Raw genomic sequence first — 5000 nt, forward strand, 5'->3', positions numbered from 1 at the left:
TTCAGACTTTTTCCCCATTACGTTATTGTTACTCTCTCTCTCTCTCTCTCTCTCTCTCTCTCTCTCTCTCTCTCTCTCTCTCTCTCATATGACTGCGGCATATTAATGTTACAATGTTCTAAGTCAATGGTGATAATTTTGATTGAGCGCTGCAAAAGTTTGATTAGATGTACTATAATTGTGGGAATATTGATAATTAGTCACTGCATATAATTCGATGTCTATGAGTATTTCGACACATAATTCCTCTAAAATTAAATGTATCACGTCCAATGCCTTTGATTATATATATATATATATATATATATATATATATATATATATATATATATATATATATATATATATATATATATATATATATATATATATATGTATGTACTATGTATGTATGTATGTATGTATATATATATGTATGTATATATATATATATATATATATATATATATATATATATATATATATATATATATATATATATATATATATATATATATATATATATATATTGTTTATCTTTTTAATTGTAGGAGGGACAACAGGCGAACGGCAGCAAATTATGAAAAAATGGGCGCACTATAAGAACATGGGAGTTAGCCAAAATTGAGGGACAAATGTTTCGAGACCTCTCTCTTAAAAGAAGTAAAGTCAAAGGAAGATAAAAATACAGAACAAAGAAGGGAGTTCCAGAGTTTAGCAGTGGAAGGTATGAATGATTGAGAGTACTGGTCAACTCTTGCATTAGGGAGTTGGACAAAATAGTTTTTTTTTTTTTTTTTTTACGTAGGGAAGAGGGCCAGCCAAGGGCAAAAAAAAAAAAGTTAGAAAAAGGCCCACTTGAGCGCTGGCTCTCCAAAGAGTTCAAAAAGTGCCAAAACCGTCAGCCAGAATTAGGGGAGCAAATGCCTCGATGCCTCCCTCTTAAAAGAAGACAAGTTGTAGGAATTCGGAAATACAGATGCAGGGAGGGAGTTCCAGAGTTTACCAGTGAAAGGGATGAATGATTGAGCGTACTGGTTAACTCTTGCATTAGAGAGTTGGACAGAATAGGGATGAGAGGAAGAAGAAAGCCTTGTGCAGCGTGGCCGCAGGAGGAGGGAGGCATGCAGTTAGCAAGATCAGTAGAACAGTTACCATGAAAATAGCGATAAAATATAGAAAGGGATGCAACATTTCGGCGGTGAGAAAGAGACTGAAGACAGTTAGTCAGAGGAGGGAGTTGATGAGACGAAGAGCTTTCGATTCCACCCTATCAAGCAAAGCTGTGTGACTGGAACCCCCAAACATGCGAAGAGTACTCCATACAGGGACGGATAAGGCCCTTATACAGAGTAAGCAGTTGGAGGGCGAGAAAAACTGTCGGAGACGCCTCAGAACACCTAATTTCATAGAAGCTGTTTTAGCAAGAGATGAGATGTGAAGTTTCCAGTTAAGATTATGAGCAAAGGACAGACCGAGGATATTCATTGTGGAAGAGGAGACAGTTGAGTGTCATTGAAGAAGAGGGATAGTTGTCTGGAAGGTTGTGTCGAGTTGATAGATGGAGGAATTGAGTTTTGAGGCATTGAAAACTACTTTTTCTCTGCCCCAATCGGAAATCTTAGAAAGATCAAGCAGGCGTTCCGTGGCGTCCCCGCGTGATCTGAGATTAAAGCTATAGGATCATCAGCGTAGTTTGAGGGTCATTAATGAATTAGAACGGGTGACAGGACAGAACCCTGAGTCACCCTTTTAGTTTAGGAGAAGAACAGTAGCCGTCTACCACAGCAGCAATAGAGCGGTCGGAAAGGAAACTAGGAACAGGCTGAATGTAGGCGAACTTCCAGCAGGAAGGAAAGGTAGAAGTCGATAGACAAAGTTGGAAGAGTTTGGCCAGGCAAGGTGCAAGCACAGAAGCACAGTTTTTGAGAACAATAGGAGGGACCCCATCAGGTCCATAAGCCTTCCGAGGGTTTAGGCCAGCAAGGGCATGGAAAACATCATTACGAAGAATTTTGATTGTAGACATGAAATAGTCAGAGGGAGGAGGAGAGGAGGACAAGCCCAGAATCGTCCAAGGTGGAGTTGTGAGCAAAGGTTTGAGAAAAGAGTTCAGCTTTAGAGACAGAAGAGATGGCAGTGGTGCCATCAGGATGAAATAAAGGAGGAAAGATGAAGAAGTGAAGTTATTTGAGATGTTTTTGGCTAGATGCCAGAAGTCACGAGGAGAGTTTGAGTTTGAAAGATTTTGACATTTCCTATTTATGAAAGAGTGTTTGGCAAGTTGAAGAACAGACTTGGCATGATTCCGGGCAGAGATATAAAGTGCATGAGATTCAGGAGATGGAAGGCTCAAGTACCTTTTGTGGGCAACCTCTCTATCATGTATAGCACGAGAACAGGCTGAGTTAAACCAAGGTTTAGAAGGTTTAGGTTGAGAAAAGAATGAGGAATGTACGCCTCCATGCCAGATACTAACACCTCTGTTATGCGTTCAGCACAAAGAGATGGGTCTCTGACACGGAAGCAATAATCATTCCAGGAAAATCAGCATAATACCTCCTCAGGTCCCCCCAACTGGCAGAGGCAAAACGCCAGAGGCACCTTCGCTTTGGGGATCCTGCGGAGGGATTGGAAAAATAGGACAAGATACAGAAATGAGATTGTGATCGGAGGAGCCCAACGGAGATGAAAGGGTGACAGCATAAGCAGAAGGGTTAGAGGTGAGGAAGAGATCAAGAATGTTGGGCGTGTCTCCAAGACGGTCAGGAATACGAGTAGGGTGTTGCACCAGTTGCTCTAGGTCATGGAGGATAGCAAAGTTGAAGGCTAGTTCACCAGGGTGGTCAGTGAAGGAGAGGAAAGCCAAAGCTGGTGGTGAACATTGAAATCTCCAAGAATGGAAATCTCAGCGAAAGGGTAGAGGGACAGAATGTGCTCCACTTTAGAAGTTAAGTAGTCGAAGAAATTACTATAGTCAGAAGAGTTAGGGAGAGATAAACAGCACAGATGAATTTAGTTTGAGAGTGACTGTTAAGTCGTAGCCAGATGGTGGAAAATTCGGAAGACTCAAGAGCGTGGGCACGAGAGCAAGTTAAGTCGTTGCGTACATAGACGCAACATCCAGCTTTGGAATGAAAATGAGAATAGAGAAAGTAGGAGGGAACAGAGAAGGGCTACTGTCAGTTGCCTCAGACAGCTGTGTTTCGGTGAGGAAAAGAAGATGAGGTTTGGTAGAGGAGAGGTGGTGTTCCACAGATTGAAAATTAGATCTAAGACCGCGAATGTTGCAGAAGTTAATGTAGAAATAGTTGAGGAAGGTGTCAAGGCGTTTGTGGTCTTCATCAGGAGAGGTGTCCGACCTGGGGACATTTTGGTCCCCTCCCAGAGGTGGACTCCGAGGCGTTGTTTATTTCGGGTCCCATTTTTCTTTTAAATTTTGATTTGAAGTAAAGGGTGTATGTGTGGTAAGTGCATGTAGTTTTGTGTGAAGAAGGAGAGCTGTCTTTAGAGGGTAGGCTGTGACTATCCCCTTGAGTTGTGAGACACAAAGGGAAACATTCAACGAGATCACAACTAGCTTTAATGGAAGGTTCACAGCACCTCCTGAACTAGTGCTATTAGATCTCACTGGGAGTAAGTTATTGTTTCGGTAGGTGTCTCCCTTGTACAGGGAGACCGCAGGAAGGGAGGCATGCAGTTAGGAAGATCAGTAGAGCAGTTAGTATGAAAATAGCGATAAAAGAGATAGAGATTCAACATTTCTGTGGTGAGAGATAGGGTGAAGACAGTCAGTTAGAGGAGGGGAGCTGATGAGACGAAAAAAATTTGATTCCACCCTATCTAATAGAGCTGTGTGAGTGGAATGAGTGAGTTTGTGTTATTTTGGTGCTGGGTCTGACTTAAAATAGAGAGAAATTCCTTTCTCTTTCCTGAACTTATTTTCTTAAGTTTGAAATGTACGCATATAAAAAAAAAGTTGGATAAAAGCAAGTTTTCCATTTGTTTGTTATTTTTTTATATTAGCGGACCAATTATTGAGAGGAGCAGGCGGAGGAGGAGGAAGAGGAAGATATAGAAAAGAAGTAAAATAAGGAGAAGAGAGACAATGGAAGGAAATAAAGGAAGAGGAGGATGAAGAGGTGTTAAATTAATTAATAATACGAGCAAGATGAAGATCTATATGAACAAAAGTCACTAGTCTGTAGTGTGTGTGTGTGTGTGTGTGTGTGTGTGTGTGTGTGTGTGTGTGTGTGTGTGTGTGTGTGTGTGTGTGTGTGTGTGGTGTGTGTGTGTGTGTGTGTGTGTGTGTGGGTGGGTGCGTGGGTGGGTGGGTGTGTGTGTGGTTTTTCTGACCTTGAGTGGAGAAGAGGAAAAAATGCTCTTTTTCTGCTCCCGGAGGAAAGTAAACAGGTGATTACGTGAAGATGGACCTCCTTTAACCTCTTATCAGACATATCTGTATGACCTCGTGCTGTTTCACATCCCTGACCTTTTATGTTATGTGGGTCACTGGAATCAGTTATCTGGGAAACCTTCAGGAAAGAAAATTAGACAAAAAAAAAAAAAAATATAGACATATGGATCGATGGAGACAAATAGAGGCGATACCATTCATTAATCCAACCTTTCTTTCCATCTTCCTTATATTCTGTTTCCTAAGCTGTTACTCTTCTCCATTCTCTCATTCCCATATCTATGCACTCCCTTTCCTAGCCTTCCTTCCTGACCTCTCACTTTCCCTTTAGTCTACACACAATTCCTCCCCAGCCTTGTATTCTCATTCTCCCTTTGCCCTCTTTCTTATCCCCAACTTCTCTCTCCTCTACTGTTGATAAGTTTTCTGTTAGCACATATCCTCTCTCCTCCTTTCCTTTCTCACCACGTACTTGCTCCACAATTTGTAGCAGTAGTTCTGGCCGACAAAGAAGGTCTCGCCGTCGACTAAGGTGTCTGGCAGGTCTTGATCTAGTGTCTCAGGCAGCAGGACACTCGTAATGCCGCCAGCTATTGATACTAAG

This window comes from Portunus trituberculatus, chromosome 10, assembly GCF_017591435.1.
Source record: "Portunus trituberculatus isolate SZX2019 chromosome 10, ASM1759143v1, whole genome shotgun sequence".
Lineage (NCBI taxonomy): Eukaryota > Metazoa > Arthropoda > Malacostraca > Decapoda > Portunidae > Portunus > Portunus trituberculatus.